The sequence below is a fragment of the Rattus norvegicus genome, chromosome 1, assembly GCF_021556685.1.
Source record: "Rattus norvegicus strain SHRSP/BbbUtx chromosome 1, alternate assembly SHRSP_T2T, whole genome shotgun sequence".
Lineage (NCBI taxonomy): Eukaryota > Metazoa > Chordata > Mammalia > Rodentia > Muridae > Rattus > Rattus norvegicus.
Genome location: NC_141534.1, coordinates 219,051,508 through 219,064,707, shown reverse-complemented (window position 1 = coordinate 219,064,707; position 13,200 = coordinate 219,051,508).

Sequence of the window (13,200 nt, the reverse complement as noted above, 5' to 3'; positions counted from 1 at the left end):
AAGCTGATGCAGAGTCCATGGAGGGGTGCTTATTACTGGATTATTTCCCCAGACTTGCTCAACATGCCTTTTTAATAGAATCCAAGACCAGAATCAGCACAGGGATGACACTACTCACAATAGGCTGGGCACTCTCCTTTGATCACTTATAGTTGGATCTCATGGAGGCATTTCCTCAACTGAAGCTCCTTTCTCTGTGATGACTCTAGCTCCTGTCAGGTTGGCACACAAAGCCAGCCAGTACAACCCTTTGACAACCTGACACACAAACACATCACTATTAAGTCTTAAACCTTACTTTTTTATTCATCCGCAAGGTCTAAACAACTTTAAAAATCCCACAGTTTTTACAAATTCAAACATATTAAAATTTCAACTCCTTTAAAATATCTAATATTTTTTTGAAATTTGAGGTCTTTTACAAATCAAAGTCTCTTCCCTGTAGAGTCTACTAAAATGCTTTCTTCAAGAGGGAAAAAGTTGAGAGGAAAACACCTAATGCCATCTGGGACCCCGGTGCACAGGGGCCCCTGGAAAAGGCAGCACAGACACTCCTGGTTGCCACCCTCACAGAGACCTCAAAAACAGCCCCCCAAGAAGCAACTTCAGCTGCAGAACCAGAGGTAAGACCAACTTCTCTCCTCCAATCGACCTGCCTGGTGGACTCAGGACACATGGAGGCAAAATTCCTCTGTTCTTCCAGTTTTTAGCTGGAGCCCAAACCTCACTGACCCCAGCCTACAGCTCACTGCTCCCGAACCCCATGGGAGAGAGAGCTCACCTCCCGGATAGGTGGGCACTCCTGAGACTGCAGAGCAAGAGAGACCACCAATACTGCTCAACCCTACCCACATCCCTGGCACAAGAGGAAACTGTAAAGGGCCTCTGGGAACTGGAAGATAGGGAACTCAAGTGGCAGGTCCCCTGCGGTCCAGACACTGCCCAGACCTGAAGGGACCTGGTCAAAAACTCACTGCACCCAAATCCCAAGGTAGGAAGAGCTGAGCATTCAGAGGGGCAGACACACCTGAGAAGCCAGAAGAGAATACACTCTGCCCACATTTCTGACTCCACAGGAAAACACCTAAAGCCATCTGGGAACCCGGTGCACAGGGGCCCCAGGAAAAGGTGGCACAGGCCCTCCTGCTTGCCGCCCTCACAGAAAGCTCAAAAGCAGCTCCCCAGAAGCAACTTCAGCCTTGGGACCACAGAAAAGACCAACTTTTCTGCTACAAGCTCCCTGCCTGGTGGACTCAGGACACACGCCCACAGGAACAGCTGAAGATCAGCAGACGGGAAAGTCTACACGCCTGAAAGCAGAACACTCTGTTCCCATAACTGGCTGAAAGAAAATAGGAAAACAGGTCTACAGCACTCCTGACACACAGGCCTATAGGACGTTTTAGCCACTGTCAGAAATAGCAGAACATCTTCCTGGTTGCTGCCGCCACAGAGAACTCGTGGGCAGCACCCCGCGAGCGAACTTGAGCCTCGGGACCACTGATAAGACCAACTTTTCTGCTGCAAGAGACCTGCCAGGTGAACTCGGGACCCACAGAGGCAGAATTCCTTTGGACCGGCACCTCCTGTGTTTAACGGGAGTCCCACACCAGCAGATCCCGGCCCACAGCAGCTCTCTCCTCCCAGACCCCGTGGGAGAGAGACCCCACCGCCTGGTCAGGTGAGCACTCCTGAGGCTGCAGAGCGGAAGAGACCACCAAAACTGCCCACCCCTGCCCACATCCCTGGCCCAAGAGGAAACTGTATAAGGCCTCTGGGTTCCCGTGGGGGAGGGCCCAGGATCAGCAGGACCAATGCGTCTGGACACCGCCGGGACCTGAAGGAAACAGACCGGATAAACAGTTCTCTGCACCCAAATCCCGTGGGAGGGAGAGCTAAACCTTCAGAGAGGCAGACACGCTTCGGAAACCAGAAAAGACTGCACTCTGCACACATCACAGATGCCAGAGGAAAACACCAAACACCATCTGGAACCCTGATGCACTGAAGCTCCCGGAAACGGCAGCGCAGATCTTTTTGGTTGCTGCCACCGCAGAGAGCTCGAGGGCAGCACCCCGCGAGCGAACTTGAGCCTTGGGACCACAGGTAAGACCAAATTTTCTGCTGCAAGAGACCTGCCTGGTGAAAAAAAGACACAGGCCCACAGGAACAGCTGAAGACCTGTAGAGAGGAAAAACTACAGGCCCGAAAGCAGAACACTCTGTCCCCATAACTGGCTGAAAGAAAACAGGAAAACAGGTCTACAGCACTCCTGACACACAGGCTTGTAGGACAGTCTAGCCACTGTCAGAAATAGCAGAACAAAGTAACACTAGAGATAATCTGATGGCGAGAGGCAAGCACAGGAACCCAAGCAACAGAAGCCAAGACTACATGGCACCATCGGAGCCCAATTCTCCCATCAAAACAAACATGGAATATCCAAACACACCAGAAAAGCAAGATCTAGTTTCAAAATCATATTTGATCATGATGCTGGAGGACTTCAAGAAAGACGTGAAGAACTCCCTTAGAGAACAAGTAAAAGCCTACAGAGAGGAATCGCAAAAATGCCTGAAAGAATTCCAGGAAAACATAAATAAACAAATAGAAGCCCATAGAGAGGAGACACAAAAAACCCTGAAAGAATTCCAGGAAAACACAATCAGACAGTTGAAGGAATTGAAAATGGAAATAGAAGCAATCAAGAAAGAACACATGGAAACAACCCTGGATATAGAAAACCAAAAGAAGAGACAAGGAGCTGTAGATACGAGCTTCACCAACAGAATACAAGAGATGGAAGAGAGAATCTCAGGAGCAGAAGATTCCATAGAAATCATTGACTCAACTGTCAAAGATAATGTAAAGTGGAAAAAGCTTCTGGTCCAAAACATACAGGAAATCCAGGACTCAATGAGAAGATCAAACCTAAGGATAATAGGTATAGAAGAGAGTGAAGACTCCCAGCTCAAAGGACCAGTAAATATCTTCAACAAAATCATGGAAGAAAACTTCCCTAACCTAAAAAAAGAGATACCCATAGGCATACAAGAAGCCTACAGAACTCCAAATAGATTGGACCAGAAAAGAAACACCGCCCGTCACGTAATAGTCAAAACACCAGATGCACAAAATAAAGAAAGAATATTAAAAGCAGTAAGGGAAAAAGGTCAAGTAACATATAAAGGCAGACCTATCAGAATCACACCAGACTTCTCGCCAGAAACTATGAAGGCCAGAAGATCCTGGACTGATGTCATACAGACCCTAAGAGAACACAAATGCCAGCCCAGGTTATTGTATCCTGCAAAACTCTCAATTAACATAGATGGAGAAACCAAGATATTCCATGACAAAAACAAATTTACACAATATCTTTCTACAAATCCAGCACTACAAAGGATAATAAATGGTAAAGCCCAACATAAGGAGGCAAGCTATACCCTAGAAGAAGCAAGAACCTAATCATCTTGGCAACAAAACAAAGAGAGGAAAAACACACAAACATAACCTCACATCCAAATATGAATATAACAGGAAGCAATACTCACTATTCCTTAATATCTCTCAACATCAATGGCCTCAACTCCCCAATAAAAAGACATAGATTAACAAACTGGATACGCAATGAGGACCCTGCATTCTGCTGCCTACAGGAAACACACCTCAGAGACAAAGACAAACACTACCTCAGAGTGAAAGGCTGGAAAACAACTTTCCAAGCAAATGGTCGGAAGAAGCAAGCTGGAGTAGCCTTTCTAATATCAGATAAAATGAATTTTCAACTAAAAGTCATCAAAAACGATAAGGAAGGACACTTCATATTCATCAAAGGAAAAATCCACCAAGATGAACTCTCAATCCTAAATATCTATGCCGAAATACAAGGGCACCTACACACGTAAAAGAAACCTTACTAAAGCTCAAAACACACATTGCATCTCACACAATAATAGTAGGAGATTTCAACACCCCACTCTCATCAATGGGCAGATCATGGAAATAGAAAATAAACAGAGACGTAGACAGACTAAGAGAAGTCATGAGCCAAATGGACTTAACAGATATTTATAGAACATTCTATCCTAAAGCAAAAGGATATACCTTCTTCTCAGCTCCTCATGGTACTTTCTCCAAAATTGACCATATAATAGGTCAAAAAATGGGCCTCAACAGGTACAGAAAGATAGAAATAATCCCATGTGTGCTATCGGACCACCACGGCCTAAACCTGGTATTCAGTAACAATAAGGGAAGAATGCACACATATACGTGGAAATTGAACAATGCTCTACTCAATGATAACCTGGTCAAGGAAGAAATAAAGAAAGAAATTAAAGACTTTTTAGAATTTAATGAAAATGAAGGTACAACATACCCAAACTTATGGGACACAATGAAAGCTGTGCTAAGAGGAAAACTCATAGCTCTGAGTGCCAGCAGAAAGAAACAGGAGAGAGCATATGTCAGCAGCTTGACAACACACCTAAAGCTCTAGAACAAAAAGAAGCAAATACACCCAGGAAGAGTATAAGGCAGGAAATAATCAAACTCAGAGCTGAAATCAACCAAGTAGAAACAAAAAGTACCATAGAAAGAAGCAACAGAACCAAAAGTTGGTTCTTTGAGAAAATCAACAAGATAGATAAACCCTTAGCCAGACTAACGAGAGGACACAGAGAGTGTGTCCAAATTAACAAAATCAGAAATGAAAAGGGAGACATAACTACAGATTCAGAGGAAATTCAAAAAATCATCAGATCTTACTGTAAAAGCCTATATTCAACAAAACTTGAAAATCTGCAGGAAATGGACAATATCCTAGACAGATACCAGGTACTGAAGTTAAATCAGGAACAGATAAACCAGTTAAACAACCCCATAACTCCTAAGGAAATAGAAGCAGTCATTAAAGGTCTCCCAACCAAAAAGAGCCCAGGTCCAGACGGGTTTAGTGCAGAATTCTATCAGACCTTCATAGAAGACCTCATACCAATATTATCCAAACTATTCCACAAAATTGAAACAAATGGAGCACTACCGAATTCCTTCTATGAAGCCACAATTACTCTTATACCTAAACCACACAAAGACCCAACAAAGAAAGAGAACTTCAGACCAATTTCCCTTATGAATATCGATGCAAAATACTCAATAAAATTCTGGCAAACCGAATCCAAGAGCACATCAAAACAATCATCCACCATGATCAAGTAGGCTTCATCCCAGGCATGCAGGGATGGTTTAATATTCGGAAAACCATCAACGTGATCCATTATATAAACAAACTGAAAGAACAAAACCACATGATCATTTCATTAGATGCTGAGAAAGCATTTGACAAAATTCAACACCCCTTCATGATAAAAGTCCTGGAAAGAATAGGAATTCAAGGCCCATACCTAAACATAGTAAAAGCCATATACAGCAAACCAGTTGCTAACATTAAACTAAATGGAGAGAAGCTTGAAGCAATTCCACTAAAATCAGGGACTAGACAAGGCTGCCCACTCTCTCCCTACTTATTCAATATAGTTCTTGAAGTTCTAGCCAGAGCAATCAGACAACAAAAGGAGGTCAAGGAGATACAGATCGGAAAAGAAGAAGTCAAAATATCACTATTTGCAGATGATATGATAGTATATTTAAGTGATCCCAAAAGTTCCACCAGAGAACTACTAAAGCTGATACACAACTTCAGCAAAGTGGCTGGGTATAAAATTAACTCAAATAAATCAGTAGCCTTCCTCTACACAAAAGAGAAACAAGCCGAGAAAGAAATTAGGGAAACGACACCCTTCATAATAGACCCAAATAATATAAAGTACCTCGGTGTGATGTTAACCAAGCAAGTAAAAGATCTGTACAATAAGAACTTCAAGACACTGAAGAAAGAAATTGAAGAAGACCTCAGAAGATGGAAAGATCTCCCATGCTCATGGATTGGCAGGATTGATATAGTAAAAATGGCCATTTTACCAAAAGTGATCTACAGATTCAATGCAATCCCCATCAAAATACCAATCCAATTCTTGAAAGAGTTAGACAAAACAATTTGCAAATTCATCTGGAATAACAAAAAACCCAGGATAGCCAAAACTATCCTCAACAATAAAAGGACTTCAGGGGGAATCACTATCCCTGAACTCAAGCAGTATTACAGAGCAATAGTGATAAAAACTGCATGGTATTGGTACAGAGACAGACAGATAGACCAATGGAACAGAATTGAAGACCCAGAAATGAACCCACACACCTATGGTCACTTGATTTTTGACAAAGGAGCCAAAACCATCCAATGGAAAAAAGATAGCATTTTCAGCAAATGGTGCTGGTTCAACTGGAGGTCAACATGTAGAAGAATGCAGATCGATCCATGCTTATCACCCTGTACAAAGCTTAAGTCCAAGTGGATCAAGGACCTCCACATCAAACCAGACACACTCAAACTAATAGAAGAAAAACTAGGGAAGCATCTGGAACACATGGGCACTGGAAAAAATTTCCTGAACAAAACACTAATGGCTTACGCTCTAAGATCAAGAATCGACAAATGGGATCTCATATAACTGCAAAGCTTCTGTAAGGCAAAGGACACTGTGGTTAGGACAAAACAGCAACCAACAGATTGGGAAAAGATCTTTACCAATCCTACAACAGATAGAAGCCTTATATCCAAAATATACAAAGAACTGAAGAAGTTAGACCGCAGGGAGACAAATAACCCTATTAAAAAATGGGGTTCAGAGCTAAACAAACAATTCACAGCTGAGGAATGCCGAATGGCTGAGAAATACCTAAAGAAATGTTCAACATCTTTAGTCATAAGGGAAATGCAAATCAAAACAACCCTGAGATTTCACCTCACACCAGTGAGAATGGCTAAGATCAAAAACTCAGGTGACAGAGCTAAACCTTCAGAGAGGCAGACAAGCCTGGGAAACCAGAAGAGACTGCTCTCTGCACATACATCTCGGATGCCAGAGGAAAATACCAAAGGCCATCTGGAACCCTGGTGCACTGAAGCTCCCGGAAGGGGCGGCGCATATCTTCCTGGTTGCTGCCGCTGCAGAGAGCCGTGGGCAGCACCCCACGAGCGAACTTGAGCCTCGGGACCACGGGTAAGACCAACTTTTCTGCTGCAAGAAAGCTGCCTGGTGAGCTCGGGATACACGGAGGCAGAATTCCTCTAGGACCAGGCACGTCCTGTGTTTAACGGGAGTCCCACACCCGCGGATCCCGGCCTGCAGCAGCTCTCTGCTCCCAAACCCCGTGAGAGAGAGACCCAACCGCCTGGTCAGGTGGACACTCCTGAGGCTGCAGAGCAGAAGAGACCACCAACACTGCCCACCCCTGCCCACATCCCTGGCCCAAGAGGAAACTGTATAAGGCCTCTGGGCTCCCTTGGGGGAGGGCCCAGGAGCGGCAGGACCCCTGCCTGAGACACCGACGGAACCTGAAGGAAACAGACCGGATAAACAGTTCTCTGCACCCAAATCCTGTGGGAGGGAGAGCTAAACCTTCAGAGAGGCAGACAAGCCTGGGAAACCAGAAGAGACTGCTCTCTGCACATACATCTCGGATGCCAGAGGAAAACACCAAAGGCCATCTGGAACCCTGATGCACTGAAGCTCCCGGAAAGGGCGGCACAGATCTTCCTGGTTGCTGCCGCCACAGAGAGCCCGAGGGCAGCACCCCACGAGCGAACTTGAGCCTCAGGACCAAAGGTAAGACCAACTTTTCTGCTGCAAGTGACCTGCCTGGTGAACTCAAGAAACAGGCCCACAGGAACAGCTGAAGACCTGTAGAGAGGAAAAACTACACGCCCGAAAGCAGAACACTCTGTCCCCATAACTGACTGAAAGAGAGGAAAACAGGTCTACAGCACTCCTGACACACAGGCTTATAGGACAGTCTAGCCACTGTCAGAAATAGCAGAACAAAGTAACACTAGAGATAATCTGATGGCGAGAGGCAAGCACAGGAACCCAAGCAAAAGAAGCCAAGACTACATGGCATCATCGGAGCCCAATTCTCCCACCAAAACAAACATGGAATATCCAAACACACCAGAAAAGCAAGATCTAGTTTCAAAATCATATTTGATCATGATGCTGGAGGACTTCAAGAAAGACGTGAAGAACTCCCTTAGAGAACAAGTAGAAGCCCATAGAGAGGAGTCACAAAAATCCCTGAAAGAATTCCAGGAAATCATAAATAAACAAGTAGAAGCCCATAGAGAGGAGTCACAAAAATCCCTGAAAGAATTCCAGGAAAACACAATCAAACAGTTGAAGGAATTAAAAATGGAAATAGAAGCAATCAAGAAAGAACACATGGAAACAACCCTGGATATAGAAAACCAAAAGAAGAGACAAGGAGCTGTAGATACGAGCTTCACCAACAGAATACAAGAGATGGAAGAGAGAATCTCAGGAGCAGAAGATTCCATAGAAGTCATTGCCTCAACTGTCAAAGATAATGTAAAGCGGAAAAAGCTACTGGTCCAAAACATACAGGAAATCCAGGACTCAATGAGAAGATCAAACCTAAGGATAATAGGTATAGAAGAGAGTGAAGACTCCCAGCTCAAAGGACCAGTAAATATCTTCAACAAAATCATAGAAGAAAACTTCCCTAACCTAAAAAGAGGGATACCCATAGACATACAAGAAGCCTACAGAACTCCAAATAGATTGGACCAGAAAAGAAACACCTCCCATCACATAATTGTCAAAACACCAAATGCACAAAATAAAGAAAGAATATGAAAAGCAGTAAGGGAAAAAGGTCAAGTAACATATAAAGGCAGACCTATCAGAATCACACCAGACTTCTCGCCAGAAACTATGAAGGCCAGAAGATCCTGGACTGATGTCATACAGACCCTAAGAGAACACAAGTGCCAGCCCAGGTTACTGTATCCTGCAAAACTCTCAATTAACATAGATGGAGAAACCAAGATATTCCATGACAAAAACAAATTTACACAGTATCTTTCTACAAATCCAGCACTACAAAGGATAATAAATGGTAAAGCCCAACATAAGGAGGCAAGCTATACCCTAGAAGAAGCAAGAAACTAATCGTCTTGGCAACAAAACAAAGAGAATGAAAGCACACAAACATAACCTCACATCCAAATATGAATATAACAGGAAGCAATACTCACTATTCCTTAATATCTCTCAACATCAATGGCCTCAACTCCCCAATAAAAAGACATAGATTAACAAACTGGATATGCAATGAGGACCCTGCATTCTGCTGCCTACAGGAAACACACCTCAGAGACAAAGACAGACACTACCTCAGAGTGAAAGGCTGGAAAACAACTTTCCAAGCAAATGGTCAGAAGAAGCAAGCTGGAGTAGCCATTCTAATATCAAATAAAATCAATTTTCAACTAAAAGTCATCAAAAACGATAAGGAAGGACACTTCATATTCATCAAAGGAAAAATCCACCAAGATGAACTCTCAATCCTAAATATCTATGCCCCAAATAAAAGGGCACCTACATACGTAAAAGAAACCTTACTAAAGCTCAAAACACACATTGCACCTCAAACAATAATAGTGGGAGATTTCAACACCCCACTCTCATCAATGGACAGATCATGGAAACAGAAATTAAACAGAGACGTAGACAGACTAACAGAAGTCATGAGCCAAATGGACTTAACGGATATTTATAGAACATTCTATCCTAAAGCAAAAGGATATACCTTCTTCTCAGCTCCTCATGGTACTTTCTCCAAAATTGACCATATAATTGGTCAAAAAACGGGCCTCAACAGGTACAGGAACATAGAAATAATCCCATGCATGCTATCAGACCACCACGGCCTAAAACTGGTCTTCAATAACAATAAGGGAAGAATGCCCACATATACGTGGAAATTGAACAATGCTCTACTCAATGATAACCTGGTCAAGGAAGAAATAAAGAAAGAAATTAAAAACTTTTTAGAATTTAATGAAAATGAAGGTACAACATACCCAAACTTATGGGACACAATGAAAGCTGTACTAAGAGGAAAACTCATAGCGCTGAGTGCCTGCAGAAAGAAACAGGAAAGAGCATATGTCAGCAGCTTGACAGCACACCTAAAAGCTCTAGAGCAAAAAGAAGCAAATACACCCAGGAGAGTATAAGGCAGGAAATAATCAAACTCAGAGCTGAAATCAACCAAGTAGAAACAAAAAGGACCATAGAAAGAAGCAACAGAACCAAAAGTTGGTTCTTTGAGAAAATCAACAAGATAGATAAACCCTTAGCCAGACTAACGAGAGGACACAGAGAGTGTGTCCAAATTAACAAAATCAGAAATGAAAAGGGAGAGATAACTACAGATTCAGAGGAAATTCAAAAAATCATCAGATCTTACTAAAAAAACCTATATTCAACAAAACTTGAAATCTACAGGAAATGGACAATTTCCTAGACAGATACCAGGTACCGAAGTTAAATCAGGAACAGATAAACCAGTTAAACAACCCCATAACTCCTAAGGAAATAGAAGCAGTCATTAAAGGTCTCCCAACCAAAAAGAGCCCAGGTCCAGACTGGTTTAGTGCAGAATTCTATCAAACCTTCATAGAAGACCTCACACCAATATTATCCAAACTATTCCACAAAATTGAAACAAATGGAGCACTACCGAATTCCTTCTACGAAGCCACAATTACTCTTATACCTAAACCACACAAAGACCCAACAAAGTAAGAGAACTTCAGACCAATTTCCCTTATGAATATCGATGCAAAATACTCAATAAAATTCTGGCAAACCGAATCCAAGAGCACATCAAAACAATCATCCACCATGATCAAGTAGGCTTCATCCCAGGCATGCAGGGATGGTTTAATATTCGGAAAACCATCAACGTGATCCATTATATAAACAAACTGAAAGAACAAAACCACATGATCATTTCATTAGATGCTGAGAAAGCATTTGACAAAATTCAACACCCCTTCATGATAAAAGTCCTGGAAAGAATAGGAATTCAAGGCCCATACCTAAACATAGTAAAAGCCATATACAGCAAACCAGTTGCTAACATTAAACTAAATGGAGAGAAGCTTGAAGCAATTCCACTAAAATCAGGGACTAGACAAGGCTGCCCACTCTCTCCCTACTTATTCAATATAGTTCTTGAAGTTCTAGCCAGAGCAATCAGACAACAAAAGGAGGTCAAGGAGATACAGATCGGAAAAGAAGAAGTCAAAATATCACTATTTGCAGATGATATGATAGTATATTTAAGTGATCCCAAAAGTTCCACCAGAGAACTACTAAAGCTGATACACAACTTCAGCAAAGTGGCTGGGTATAAAATTAACTCAAATAAATCAGTAGCCTTCCTCTACACAAAAGAGAAACAAGCCGAGAAAGAAATTAGGGAAACGACACCCTTCATAATAGACCCAAATAATATAAAGTACCTCGGTGTGATGTTAACCAAGCAAGTAAAAGATCTGTACAATAAGAACTTCAAGACACTGAAGAAAGAAATTGAAGAAGACCTCAGAAGATGGAAAGATCTCCCATGCTCATGGATTGGCAGGATTGATATAGTAAAAATGGCCATTTTACCAAAAGTGATCTACAGATTCAATGCAATCCCCATCAAAATACCAATCCAATTCTTGAAAGAGTTAGACAAAACAATTTGCAAATTCATCTGGAATAACAAAAAACCCAGGATAGCCAAAACTATCCTCAACAATAAAAGGACTTCAGGGGGAATCACTATCCCTGAACTCAAGCAGTATTACAGAGCAATAGTGATAAAAACTGCATGGTATTGGTACAGAGACAGACAGATAGACCAATGGAACAGAATTGAAGACCCAGAAATGAACCCACACACCTATGGTCACTTGATTTTTGACAAAGGAGCCAAAACCATCCAATGGAAAAAAGATAGCATTTTCAGCAAATGGTGCTGGTTCAACTGGAGGTCAACATGTAGAAGAATGCAGATCGATCCATGCTTATCACCCTGTACAAAGCTTAAGTCCAAGTGGATCAAGGACCTCCACATCAAACCAGACACACTCAAACTAATAGAAGAAAAACTAGGGAAGCATCTGGAACACATGGGCACTGGAAAAAATTTCCTGAACAAAACACTAATGGCTTACGCTCTAAGATCAAGAATCGACAAATGGGATCTCATATAACTGCAAAGCTTCTGTAAGGCAAAGGACACTGTGGTTAGGACAAAACAGCAACCAACAGATTGGGAAAAGATCTTTACCAATCCTACAACAGATAGAAGCCTTATATCCAAAATATACAAAGAACTGAAGAAGTTAGACCGCAGGGAGACAAATAACCCTATTAAAAAATGGGGTTCAGAGCTAAACAAACAATTCACAGCTGAGGAATGCCGAATGGCTGAGAAATACCTAAAGAAATGTTCAACATCTTTAGTCATAAGGGAAATGCAAATCAAAACAACCCTGAGATTTCACCTCACACCAGTGAGAATGGCTAAGATCAAAAACTCAGGTGACAGAGCTAAACCTTCAGAGAGGCAGACAAGCCTGGGAAACCAGAAGAGACTGCTCTCTGCACATACATCTCGGATGCCAGAGGAAAATACCAAAGGCCATCTGGAACCCTGGTGCACTGAAGCTCCCGGAAGGGGCGGCGCATATCTTCCTGGTTGCTGCCGCTGCAGAGAGCCGTGGGCAGCACCCCACGAGCGAACTTGAGCCTCGGGACCACGGGTAAGACCAACTTTTCTGCTGCAAGAAAGCTGCCTGGTGAGCTCGGGATACACGGAGGCAGAATTCCTCTAGGACCAGGCACGTCCTGTGTTTAACGGGAGTCCCACACCCGCGGATCCCGGCCTGCAGCAGCTCTCTGCTCCCAAACCCCGTGAGAGAGAGACCCAACCGCCTGGTCAGGTGGACACTCCTGAGGCTGCAGAGCAGAAGAGACCACCAACACTGCCCACCCCTGCCCACATCCCTGGCCCAAGAGGAAACTGTATAAGGCCTCTGGGCTCCCTTGGGGGAGGGCCCAGGAGCGGCAGGACCCCTGCCTGAGACACCGACGGAACCTGAAGGAAACAGACCGGATAAACAGTTCTCTGCACCCAAATCCTGTGGGAGGGAGAGCTAAACCTTCAGAGAGGCAGACAAGCCTGGGAAACCAGAAGAGACTGCTCTCTGCACATACA